Source organism: Athene cunicularia, assembly GCF_003259725.1.
Source record: "Athene cunicularia isolate RWA chromosome 5 unlocalized genomic scaffold, athCun1 chr5_part1, whole genome shotgun sequence".
NCBI lineage: Eukaryota > Metazoa > Chordata > Aves > Strigiformes > Strigidae > Athene > Athene cunicularia.
Window position 1 is genome coordinate 32,877,338 of NW_020799101.1, and position 14,143 is coordinate 32,891,480.

The following is a 14,143-nucleotide window of genomic DNA, read 5'->3' on the forward strand; positions in this document are numbered from 1 at the left end:
TTCCCCCCCCCTTTTTTTTTTTTTTTTTTTTAATTTTATTTTTTTAGGAGTGTAGTGTCAGTGGGTGCTCCAAAGGCTGTATTGCATTCAGGGGAGTACATGTTCCACCATGGGGCACCTTCTACTCTCTGACTTTGATTGTTCCCTTCTCACTGCCTTTCTAGTTCTCCCTCTCTCTCTTTCTATTTAGCTGTCTCTCCTGCTTTTGTGCTCTTTTTCTCTCACTGTTTTCCCTCATTCTCTCCCCCTTGGTATTTTCTAACATTTAGAAAATATGTTTTCACAACCCCCCCGCACACTCCTCTGATGGACTCAGTTTTGGCCTGTGGTGGGCGTGTTGCTGAGCTGGCTGCAGTTGGCTGTGTCCAGCATAGGGCAGCCCCTGGCCTCCTCCCACAAGCCACCCCTGAAGCACCTCACACCCTCACTACCAAAACCTTACCATGTTAACTGAAAGGTGGAATTAAAATGAAAATGAATAAAAAAGGAAGAGCTAGTGCTCATAGGTTATAAAGTCAAAAGGACCATAAGAGGTAGGGGAAGAAAAAGTGTAAGAAATTAGTTGGAGCAGAGGCAGAAAAAGAAAAAAAAAACCCTGTAAAGTTCCATATAAAGTTTGACTAGAAAATATTTTTATTGTTCAGAGGCATTTGCATTTTGCGAGGTTCAGCATTCTTATAAGCAGTTATAATACTTTCTAAACTTGGTATATTACCAATTTGTGCAAAATTGACGCTCTGCTAATGAAATTCCAAATGTCTAGAAATGTGGAAACGCTGAAGAGTAGCACTCTGAAGGGAAGGTTACTTGTTTACATTTTTACTTGGTTTAAATAAGCTCTAAAAAAGTAGTACTTTGCCACATGTATTCAATATATAGAAAGTGCCAATCCATAACTGTAAGCAAGCTCCTGAATGTCTAATTCTAGTCACAAACATTTGAACAAGCAACGAAAATCTTTTCAAAAAAATTAACACATTAACACTTTTCAAATTACTTCCATTTCAGAAGTTAATACAACTGAACAAAACCAACTATTTTTCTGTCACATTAATTAAAGGACAGTTGTGTCAACTCTATTTTATATAACAAATTCAGTGAAGAAAAAAATGCCTTTGCATTAGACAGAAACATCCAGATCTGCTTTCTTTTTATTAATACAGGTATATATGAAATTACTAATATTTGCAAGCAATCATTTCCTCTTCTAATGGATATTTTGAGCCCCTATTGATTTGGGTAAATTTGTTTCTACTAAGGTCAATATGATAAATTACTCAGGTTCTGCATGATGCCACGCAGGACTTGGAATTAAATGATTATAATTATCAGTAGTTATTTTGTAAAGACAGCTGTTACTGTATCTGACAATGACTGTGTAATACTTTTCCTTTAAAATTTCTTAAATTAATTTAGTGTTTTTGAAAATGGATAAAAAAATGATCTACATTAAAAGTGCACAATTTTCCCATATGATTCTGCAGCTTCCTCTCCACCTCTTTTGGAGCAATTATTCTAACCCATAGGTTTGCCTGTTTATATCCTATGAAATTATGCTACTAGGTTTTGTAGTATGGACAAAGGTATACTTGTAGCATAGGATTTATTATCACTTGTGACCTTTGTCAAGGTATTAGGTCTCCAGCAGTGAAGGTTTACATTACTGTGAATGAAGTCATAGGAGCTACAATAATCAGATCAAAATCAAATGGCCCAAACCTGCATATTTTTTCTAGATTTTCCAGTAAACCTAGTCCAAACACTAGATTGCTGTGATAACACAGGAGAGTACAGATTCAACTGCTTCACTTTCTTATCACCAATTAAGATATTATGAATAACAGATAATGAAAGATATGCAATAAAGCAGGATATAACCTTGCTGGACTTCTGATTACACATGATTGTAGAGAAAAGGATGATGACAGAGCAGTAAAGTCTGGTCTTTTCTCACTTATGGGGCAGTTGTGTTTTTAAAAAGAAAACAAACTATTTATTTAGTGGCAGTCAAGAAGAAGGATAATGTTCTGCATTCGTGCTTGCGTAGTGAGTGCTTAAAGAGAATTAGTCAGACTCAAGAAAAAATGTTTCCATGCCAATATTGTGTTGGGTATCTCTTTCTGGGAAAACACTGAACAACACAAAGCCACTTCTGTTTTTTTTAGAACTTTTAAAATCCAGATTACATTTAAAACAGCTTAGTTACTACAACATCAAAAATAAAAGGGTAACTGTAAGTATTTATAGCCATCTAGTACAACTTGAAAAAATAATATTCCAGTAGCCTTGAGAAGACATTCAGATGGAAATTTTTTCTAAAGTATTATGTAATAATTAACTTGCAACAAATCTTTCATCTGAAACAATGGTATAAAGGTAATATATTTTTGGTTTACAAGCTATTTATGGTTTAAAATATATATTAATTCTTTATGATGTACAAAGAGGGGTCACAAGTATTTATTTCCTCTACAAAGTGTTTCCTGTTTTTACCTTCAGGACCAAAGGAATGTTGTCTAGCCTTTCCCATTGCACAGAGAGCAGAGAAAGAAGTGGAGGCTCTCTTAGAAATAATGACAAAACCTCCACTGAATTCCATGGGACTAGCTTTTTTCCGGCTGTCTTCATGCAATTTGCTTATGCTCCAACTTTTATTCATGAAAATTACAGTGGAAAGAAGTAGGTTGGAAAAAACAAAGATTCTGCAGTTATTTTCTTACTTTGCCTATGTATAAATTATGAAAGAATACATTTTATGCAAAGATATAAAAAACAAGATAAAAATTGTTACTTGAAAGTCCTATAAAGTATATTCTTTCTGCATACAATGGCTTGTTTATTTGCTCAGTGTTCATTTGGCTGTCTGATCCCAAGTACATTGCAGCCAACAAGATATTTTTCCACAAGTTTTGAAAGACAGTCCAGAAAACAACTTCTAGAAAACTATGATATATAGAAAACATAATACATTTTTACAATTATTTGTAGATATAAAATATATGTATCGAGATAGAGACACTGTTCTCCATTTTTACCACCAACCCTACACAGCTTTTATTTTAATGTAGAAGATTGATTCTAAAGATGAAATAAATTAACCCAGCTCTCAGGAGTGCTCATTATTTTATCTCTGATAAAACTTTTCTGAGATAAAGATCGGAGAGCATACCAAGTTGAGTCTGTGGCAATTTTGAACTTTATTCTCAATGTTAAACAACAGTTTGATCATCAGAATGTAACTGTTTGATCTAATTTTTCTTTTTGGAAGCCTACTTTTATGAGGGCTAGGTCTGGCTAGATAATCCTTGAGTGTGATAACAGTGTTTTGTTGCTGAAGGACAAGGAATGAGAAAAGGTTGCAGTGCACAACTAAAGTCTGCATGTTTTGATTTTTCTAAATAGATCTAAATCATACACTGAAGTGTCACCGAATGACTAACGCACATGCTTTTCATATCCAGTCAAACTTTAAGAGAATGAAATATGTTTGCTAGTATCAACTCACCCCAGTACACAGTAATCCACATCACAAGAAACACTTAATTGAGTCCATTTGGCAGTTGCTGCTCAGCAGGGGCCTTGTAATGAAATAACATGTAATAACATACCTCTCATCCCTAGAGAGAGTGTCCCTGCAGGTCAAGGTTGGGGTCATTTCAAGGGCAAGGTCAGATAGCTTATGTTGTAGCTGCTATTGCTACATCAAATTGCATTTTTTTTTCTTTTTAATGGAGAAAATTAATTCTGTAGACTATTTTCTAGCTTTTAACTCTCTCAAATACTTGTTTGTCCTGTCCCCCTGCAAAACCCCTGTAGTATTAGAGCAAGACATTATCACTGAAAATTAAATTTTCTATGAAAATGGGTTAATGTTTCATATTTGTTGTTTATTAAACTAATCCTAATGGATGAGTCTATGTTTTTTTTGTAAATTTCTACACAGACTTTTCCTGTCAGCAAAGAGAATTGTTATAAAGCCACCAGAGTACCCAAAAGATGCTAAAGAAATCCTGAGCACCTTGTGGAGTGGGACATCACATTTCAAGAGATGCAAAGAACAGCTAGTAAAAGCAAATGAACTTTACAATTCCATTCTTTGATAATATTGTATTGTAATAAAATATTCTTAGAAAAACATAGTAAGAAAAAATGTTTTCATTATTGGCTGTGATGAGGCAAAACTGATAAAATATTTCTAGAAATTAGTGTGGTGATAAGCAAATTAAAATGATAAAAGAGTGGTCCTCTGCCTTCTGAAATTATATGGTCAAGTACCAGCTCACAGTCTTGCCCAGATGACACCTTATCATTAGGATTTTATGTTGGCATAAGTATTGAGAATGTCAGTTAACCCGAGGGATCAGACACATGCATATGGGAGCCATAAATGAGGGGGGTTACTTTGAATTTCTTCATAAAAGGTTCTTCATAAACTTTCTTCATAAAGGTTGAACTTCATAAAGGTCCCTTCCAACCTGGGCTAATCTATGATTCTATAGTAAGAAATCAGGAGAGATTTTTCTCATTTGTGGAATTACTGAAAGAAAGAGAAACTTAATTTAATTTTATTTCAAGGGATGTATGGATCTTAGTTTTAAAAGTCTGATGAAAGCTGGATCTTAGATTTAAAAAGTGCAATTATTTACATAAAAATAAAATGGTATCAATGAACCACTTAGCTTTATGAACACTATATAACTTTCTCATGGAGAATTAGACTCTAACATAATGGTTTAAGATCCACATTTGTGAATGACGCTGAGGCATGTTACAAATACATATGTGTTTAATCAGAATATATTTTGAATGGGGTTTTTTTGTTTGTTTCCAAATGCCTTTATCAAAAAAACTTCCAATACTGATTTTTATTCCTATTGTACGTCAGGTCCAGTTTCACTAAATCTAGTGAGGATTTACATCTCCTGACGAGATTTCCTCTCAGTTTCTGAGGTTTCCTAAAGCTTCTGATGTCACACTGAGTGCTTCCTTATTGAAAGAAATCAACAACTGATCAACAATCAATAAATTAAAGAGAGAATATATCATTATCTCTCTTCAATAAAATGTTTTTTCTAAGTGAGAGTTTATAGTAAAGAACTCCATTCATGATCTCTTACTGAACTACTTAGAATGGTTATGCCTTGATCTACTTAACTTGTGGGCTAGGGAAGAGTAACCAAGGTAAGTATAACTGTTGGTTTAGTAGTTTTGGCAATAGGTAGGAAAAGAATTAAAGTTCTGATTTCCACTTCTGAATTGTTTTGGGTTTTTTTGTTTCCTTGTTTTATCCAATAATGTTATAACGTAGAGCCTGTACACATTTCCAGGGACCTTGATCTAGAGTTCTGCCTTCTCCCAGCTTACTCTTAAGCACAAGCAAAATGTGAGGCTTCCCTCTCAGTCCTGTGTCATGCCTGACTGACTGGCATCAAAAGGAGTAGAAAATATAGTCTTCCAACAGGAGTAGAGAGGGCAGTCACTCAAGGGAGTTCATGGTTTGATGGTTGGGGCTCTTCCTTTAGCAGTAGGCCACTGCTAATTAATTAGCACCTGGGCATGCACTCAGAACAAAAAATAATTCAGTTTGCATCACAGAAATATGAAAAAAACCCTAAAATGTCCTACCCTTCATTTTGAAATTATGTAATAGAAAACTAAGCTATGTGGACTAGATTTTTCCCATGGTGGCCTTACCTTCCCCATGCAATGCAAACTAAGTTAAGGCAGACTTCAACTTGTCAGAAACTTCCTTCTTTTTCTCTTCATTGACCTTGTAGAAAGCTTTGGCAGTTATGTTAGCTGGTCTGGATTGTCTACCTCTCTGAAAATGGGCATCTAAATGATGGGTTAAGATATGCCTCAAGTAGGCATTTCCAGTCAGCAGACTGGCTTTGACCCTTACTTTCCAGACATAATATTCTAGTTCTAACACATAACAGGGAACTGATTTTTTTAATCTCTAAACCAACTCAGATAGTGCAGCCAGAAGCCTTGAATACTTTCTCAGATTGTCTTGTTTGTTTGCAAAGCATGATATGCAAACATCTGCGCTCTGCTTCTGTTTCAGCAAAGATTTCAGAAAGGCATTTTGTTATATACTTGGAAAAATATACGTGTACACTGGCTGACTGGACATGACAAGATTTTGGTAAGCAACAGTAACAGTTCACTCAAGGAGATCAGCAACAGACTAAGGAAACCAACCAAAGGAGTGACAGTACTTTCAGGAGGCAACAAATGTTGCTAGCATGAGCAAATAGATCCATGCTTTGGTTCTGACATGGCAAAATAAAATAACTTAGCAAGGAGTTTTCCCTTTTTTCAGAACGCAATCATGCTGTAAATGTTTCAGATCATATCGTGTATGATTTAGAAGAGCAGATCTAAAAAAACCCAACTGCTTAGAGAGAAATGAATTTAAGTTATAATTTAGTGTCAGTATTAAACAGAAATGAAAAAGACCAAATACGTACTGGACTGTAAATAAGATACACGGACTATATCAAATGTTTTTTCCAGTACTATAATCATATAGATGCAAGGGGAAACATTATTCTTCAAAGGCCTATGGGAAAATCAATCTCACTAAAGGAATTAAAAAACCCACCCTGACTGACATTTTGAAAATACAGTTCTTTGTTCACAATTTAGTTTACAGAACTATGTTGATTCAAATGGCCAGCAAGGTTAGGGTTAATAGAAGCGATTGAGGCAGTTCTTGTCAGTTCCTTCCATCTAAGTAAAAATGTGTAACCATAGACCATTCTACCTTAGGATATAACTCTGGTTACATCTCAATTTATAGAAATAATTAGATCAAATTAGATCATGGAAAGTTTAATTAACCAGGCATAGTTTTGAATTAAAGTCCATTTTCTGTGGAAATTGGAAAAAGCCTAAGTAATTCAGTACTCATTATATCATGATTTAGCATCAAGCATTGTGGGGACTGTAAGTCAGAATATATGAAAAAAGCAAAGAGGACATCCACTCTCCAAGATTTTAGGCTGTATTTGGATGTCCTGTGGTTCTTCTAGAAAAAAAAAAAAAAAAAAAAAAAAAAAAAAAAAAAAATTGAATCCTCAAGAGAGTGTATCAGGCCAACTTTAATTTTTCCCATTAACTTTCATTTTCCCATTAGGCTCCAAATTTCATGTCATGGTTCTTTAACATACCTCCACTATAAAACACATTTAGCATAATTCTTACTTTTTCATATTTTTGAAATATGCACATAATCATCTAATATGAAAGGGACAATTATAAAATATTCCAGTCAGTGTAACACTGTCTAATTATAATTAATTCTATTAGCATTCATTATGATAAATTAATTTGTATTAATGTGGATGTAATCTTATAATTTGATCAGAATTTGGAATTAATTAATTTCCACCTAATATAAAGAGTTATTTATTATATAAAGGTCCTCCTTTGATTCTGAAGTTGCTCTTGAACATAACTTACCACCCTGTGTGTGATACAATCTGTAAACTAGCACAAGAATCATCTGTAATACACTGCATGATCCAGCACAACCTCATTTATGCAAGTTCCAGTATTCTGTAGGGCTCTGAGCTTCCTTTATACTCACTGAGTCGCCCTTTCATAGGGGAGTAATTCAATATGAGCAAAAGGGGTAAAATAAATGATTCTGTTTATCTTGTCCAAAGCCTTTTTTGTTCAACCAGAAAATTTGAAGATGTTATACATATGTTTTAAACCTCTAGCTATAGTGCTTCCATTGGAGAATTTTCATTGATGTAAATCGATCTAGCAGCACTGATTTTAAAGGAAACATATATATTAAAGCTGTTAAGATCAGGTTCTATAATGTGTTTATGAAGATATGTTGAGAGACATATTGTGGGACAGACTTTACCACTCTGGCATTTGTTCAGCAGTGCTCTAGGAATCAAATAGTCTCACTAAAATCAATAGGACCTATTACAGATGAAGGCACAGCTCACCATGAGTAAGGGTCTGGCTACTAAGAAAGTAATATTGAGATTGCTTTCATTTTAATGACTGGGAAACTCTTTAAAACATCCATCCGTGCTTTTGGGTGAAGTGAGTAATGTCCACTAAAGTTACAAGATTTATGACAGACGTCCAATTCAATTTCATTAAGAAAAAACTTTTAAAAAATGGGTTCTCTGCCTTTAAGATTAAAACCATATGCAAGGAAAATTGTTTTTCTCAATTGATGCAGCTACTGAGAAACATCTTTGTTTAAATAAGAAGTTATTTATTATTTATCCATCATATTTATAAATCTAATTCGTAGAATTTTTCCTTCATGATACTTGCTAGGTATTGTTGTAAAGGAGTTCTAGCCAGTATGTCAGAAATGAAACAGCTTTTTTGACCCTTAAAACACATAAGTGATCCTAGATAATTATGCTAAAAATACTCAAACTCAAGTCATATATCAGCCTTAGATCTTCTCCATATCTAGAAAGAGATTCTGATTCCTTTCCCAGGACAAATCTTAGTGCTCAGCTAATACATCTGAGATAACATGCTGAAAAGCTATATTGCATAATTGCTGGATTGACCATGATAAAACATTTCTTACAGCTTCACATATGTGAAGTGTGAAAAGTTCTTCCCAAATTTCTGATTGTTTTAAGATTAATTTATAGCTCTATAGTCTCAACTAGATGCTAAATTGAGCAATGTGATGTGCAGTCAGTTGAAAATGAAGATGTATATATGAGTTCAAGATGTGGCTTTTTACTTTCTAGGATGTTGAAATTTGAATGTACAATTCAGGTTGCACATTCAAACAACTGAAAAGTTTTTATTTACCAGGTCATAGCATTAATGGATCCTGCATATGCTAGATCTATACCACAGGTAATCACAAGTAATGATAAAACAATTAGCTCATAAGCTATTCAGTAAGGCTGAAATTAATCTTTTTCTACTTTAAAAACTAAAAACAGGTGCAAGGATCTGCTCTGTGTTAAACAATGCTATTTGCATAATAAAAAATTCTGAACACTTTTTATTGTTACATGTTGCCAAAGCATGTGAAAGAGTGGAGTACTTCTCTAAAACAGATTGTTTTTCCAATATAGGATTATATTTTTATTGGTCTAATACTGTTTCCCCTAATGTCAATGATATATATCTTTAATCTATATCACAACTAAAATACTGAGCATATGCTAAGATTAACCGTGACTGAGATAGATTTTTACCTGCACTTGACATACTCAACTTTCCTTTTCATTTCAGAATAAATTGAAACTTGGAATTTTTAATTTTAATCACCACCCTCACAGTAAATAATTTCTTCCTTTTATCTAATCTAAATCTACCCTCTTTCAGTTTAAAACCATGACCCCTCCATCCTATCCCTACAGTCCCTGATCAAGAGTCCCTCCCCATCTTTCCTGTAGCCCCCTTTAAGTACTGGAAGGCTGCTATAAGGTCTCCCCAGAGCCTTCTCTTCTCCAGGCTGAACACCCCCAACACTCTCAGCCTGTCTTCATAGGGGAGGTGCTCCAGTCCCTGATCATCCTTGTGGTCCTACTCTGGCCTTCTTACGTTGGGGACCCTAGAGGTGGACACGTTACTCCAGGATGTGGTTGACTTTCTGATCTGTGAGCACACACGGCTGGGTCACAGTCAGTTTTCCATCCACTACTACTTCAAAGTCCTTCTCTGCAGGGCTGCTCTCAATCCACTCATTACCCAGCCTGTATTTGTGCATAATTAAACACAGATTAAATTCTAGTTTTTACTGTTCCAACAGGTTATCCCCCCAACAAATTGGTTGATGAGCTTAATACCCTATCACTTTCATTTTTGTCACTGACTTCTTACTGATTTATCAAAATGGTCTGAGAATCATACCAGCCAAACCATCAAGTCAAAGAGATTTCCCCCAGTGTGATTTGAAACTGTCTTTAAATTGTAAGATAGAAACTTTAATATGAAAAAGTCGGTCTTCATATTTGTCTGGCAATATCACCTGAAGGAGATATTTTGTAAGCTTTTGTTGATACAAAGATAGGAAAGTTTGTCACATTCCTAGACAGATTAGTACAAGAATCCAAATTTTCTGATGAGTCTGAATAGAAAATTTTATAGAGCTTTATGTGCTGCATTCCCCAAAATGAGTAGGTCTTTGGAGAGCAAATAGAGTCCCAATGCAAGGACATATTTTGGAAAGGCATTTCTCTAATTCTTTGAAATACTTGGTAGGCTGTGTAAGGGTTTAAATCCCTCAGCCATTCCCAGGACCTGACATATTTTAACAGAAAGACCTCATCAAATTCCATAGCAGCAAAAAGAAACTTATACATGATCCCCTGGAAATGGATTAAACTGATCATGAATAATGCAAAATTGATTGATTTGTACTAAACATTTGTATCCACCTAGTAATATACAGATTATGATATTCACCAAAAAAGTAGTAAATATCTAAAAACTTTTCATTAATTGCATTAAACAGTTTTATATTTACAAGAAGTATGTGTTAGTAGACAGCTGTCAAATTGATGAAATTTAAATGCCTGGGTTTTAACCCACAGAAAGAAAAACACAAATCTTCCATCCTGGATTTGACTCTAAAAATTGAAATAGTAATTTCAGCAACACCTAAGGGAGTTAAGGAGAGAATTACCATTATATTTCAGTGGGATTTGTGTCCATAACCCCTTTAGCCTCATTTGAAAATCTCAGTCATAGATTAATTTTAGAATGAAATTTATCTTGTGTGCAGCTGACCAGTGCAAGACCTCTGCTGGAATGGCAGCCGAGCTCCCTTGCACATCAGGCTTAGACCTATCTGTACGGAAGTAGTCAAAGTATTTACAAAATATTAAACTACAACATATCAGTTATTAGTAAAAAAAACAAAACAAAACAAACCAAAACAAAACAAACAAAAAAACAACAATGTTTGACTGAAAAACAGAAGTAATTTCATTGTAAGTGTTTTGGGACATGTTTATAGGTTGTGATATAGCTTTGTAAATAAAAGAAATAACTAAGAAATTGTATTTTTTATTTGATTTTGCTATTATTATTTTATTTTATAATTAAAAATAAGATGCTTAAAGATATATGAGCTGAATTTTGAAATTCAGGAAACTACTTCACACAGTGATTGTTCTATAATTTAATGTGGCAGTGCCATTGAGAGTGGATTAGACAGAGCTGCCAGCCTGAGCTGTTTTAAACCAATGGAAAATCATTAACGGTAATCTTTTGTATCTTTGTGCACAGGGCAGCTACTGCTGGAAGGAGGGGAGACCAGAAGAGGAACTGTAGAGATCTGAGCAGGCAGATACTGCTAGATTAATGACTGGCATTGTCAAACTGAGCTATGGGGATAGCTGCAGCGGCTTCATAGGCTCACCCCTACTAGTGGGTGTTGCTATGGGTACCAGCTCAGAGGTGTCACATTAAAAAAAAAAAAAAGGGGGGGGGATAGGGAGAGACTGATGAACAGCAAAAGGAAATAGAGGATATATATGCCATAGCAATACGAAGAGACACTCTATGTACACAACAAAACTGTTGTGTTATGTTACAGTAGAATATGAAAAACAAGAAGAAACTAACAGCAAGAACTATTGATGTCTCAAAAAAAGAGTCTAAAGGAAATAGCGTGACATAATTTATATATGTTTGATTTTCAATTTTTATTTATTAAGTCCAGACAATGATAGAAAAGGCACTCATTAATCACAGAATTATCTGAAAACAGATAAGAGTTATTTGTAGCATGTAATTCATAAATTTGTTATTATTTGGGGCCACATGCAATCTAGAAGAAAATATATTTAATAAATCATTGTTATTCAACACCTTATTATGCCCCAATTCAGCAAGTGATATCGACATACATAACTTCCCCCAGTATGAGCAGTGGTCCTTTAAATTAGGTGCACTGCTTAAATCCTTGCTGAACTGTGTCTTATTTTAAGTAGTCTTCAGATATCATACAACACAGGGGCTTGTGCCATTTTTAATAACCTAGCCAGGAGATGAATGCCAAGCATGGGGCATGGAATACTTATGACTAAAAGGAATGGTCAGAAGATATAGAAACTTAAAAAAAAAGACAAAAAAAGAAAAAAAAAATCAACAGAAACTCCCCACACAAACAAAAATGCCCTCACTCTGGAGGCACTTTGTGCAAATGTTTCCCAAAGGGCAGATAATATTTTTGTCACTTTCCTGTTTGCTTGTTTGACTTGTGTTTCAGCCACATAGATTTTACTGAAGTATTTAATTCCTTCAGATCTGTTGAAATTTTGCATAACCTCTATGTTCAATGGAATAATTTTGGTGTCTTGCATATTAGGAAGCTTCAGTAAGTGACAAAACTTCATTTAGAGCTGCTGGGGAAAAAAGGATATCAATGAGAATGTTAAGTACAGAATATGTTACTGTTATGAATAAGTTGACCCATACAATATAGAGACAGTTGTGCAAATTCTGGTTTGACTATTTTTTTTTTTTCACTGAAATAGATCATTTTTGTAGCATTAAACTTACTTATTTATTAACCAAAAAAATGTTAAGATCTAACCCACAGGATAAATGTGGTGTGATGGGAAATAACATAGTTTAATCCAGGTTTCTTGTGAGTTTACCTATCTCTTTCTCATGTATTAACAAGTTTTATAGTATTCAGCTGGTAAAGGCAGATAGTTTGAAATAATGTTTGCATTATATATTTTACACACTATATTTTTATATATTTCTTAAATATGTCTAAATTTAGACACATTTTTTAAAAGTAAGCTGATCTTTCAATTTTATCTTTAATTACAAAGCTACGTTAGATGAAATTTGCTTGGACAGATTTTGAAGACCTGCCATATTTAAAAATATTGAGTAGATTATGTGCTATGTTACACTTTTCAGAAAATACAGCCTTAAATTTATCATTGAACTATGTGGCCCTGTAAAAAATCTTTCCATTCAGGCTTGTAAAAAGAGGGGAGTGGAAGTCAGAAAAAAATTATGTGGGAAATAAGAAAGGGTGTAAGATACAGCTGCATATTGGCAGCTTCTTCCCTCTTCCTTCGGATATATTCCAGTGAATGACTGATGTTTCAGATAATCAGGTGTTTACATTAAAAGTTACATTTTACTACTAAGTGCAAATGCATTTTAGCTCAATTTTCTAATTGTTCTGAGTGGAAAGTTTCCCAGTTTGTTAGAGACACTAAATGTTTATCTGGCATTTTCCCAGCAGGGAGTTCCCTTATATTAATGTAAAACAGTATAACCCACAGAAGCAATACCACTAAAACTGTGAGTCTGCTATGATAAGTAGCAATGTCAACAAACTAGACAGATTCAAGTAAAAAAAGAGGTTTAAAAGGTTATTTGGCATCATGGGTGCCCTAAAGTTCATTTTCAGTATACTGGTTCAAGTTCTGCCCAGACTGACAGTGGCTAAACCTGGGTATTATTTGATTGATCTTGAGTGACATCTCTGAAATAGTTTGCTGTCCTTTAGCTTCTACTAAGTGTGATATTTAATCTCTTTAATCATTAATCTCAAACTCTTGGCTACAGTAATATCGAATACAATATTAATTAACACTAATCCACTCTTCTGTCTAAAGTAGTATTTCTTTCTAGACAAAGATACTATAGTGTATCAAAACAATTTTATGAGAATACTAAAAAATTCTGTTATTCATACATATGGAAATTTTCCTTCTGATATCTGTGTTATTGTATTTTACAAATCAAAAGGTAACTTCTGTCTTCAGGGCTTTCAAATTTACTTTTCATGAAAATTAAAACCCCATTCTCAAAAAAAAACCCCATACACACAACACAGAAACAAATAAACAGGAGAATGATATGAGCAAAGTAAAAAAGGGAAGATTTTAACATCCAAAGACATCTACATATTTACAGAAGAAACTTGACTTTTTTAGATGCCCCTTCCTTCTTCAAAAATATTAAGTAGTATTTTGATATATCTTAAATAACTAATGAAACATTAGTTCATAACTAATAGTCTAATTTCAATTAATTCACAAACTAATGTATTATTAGTTATTTACTATGGAGCATACTAAGCTATATTATATGTAAAAATGTGTAGGCATGTAAGTGAATTATGCAGCATGTACAGGTGACAGCTTTCTGTAAC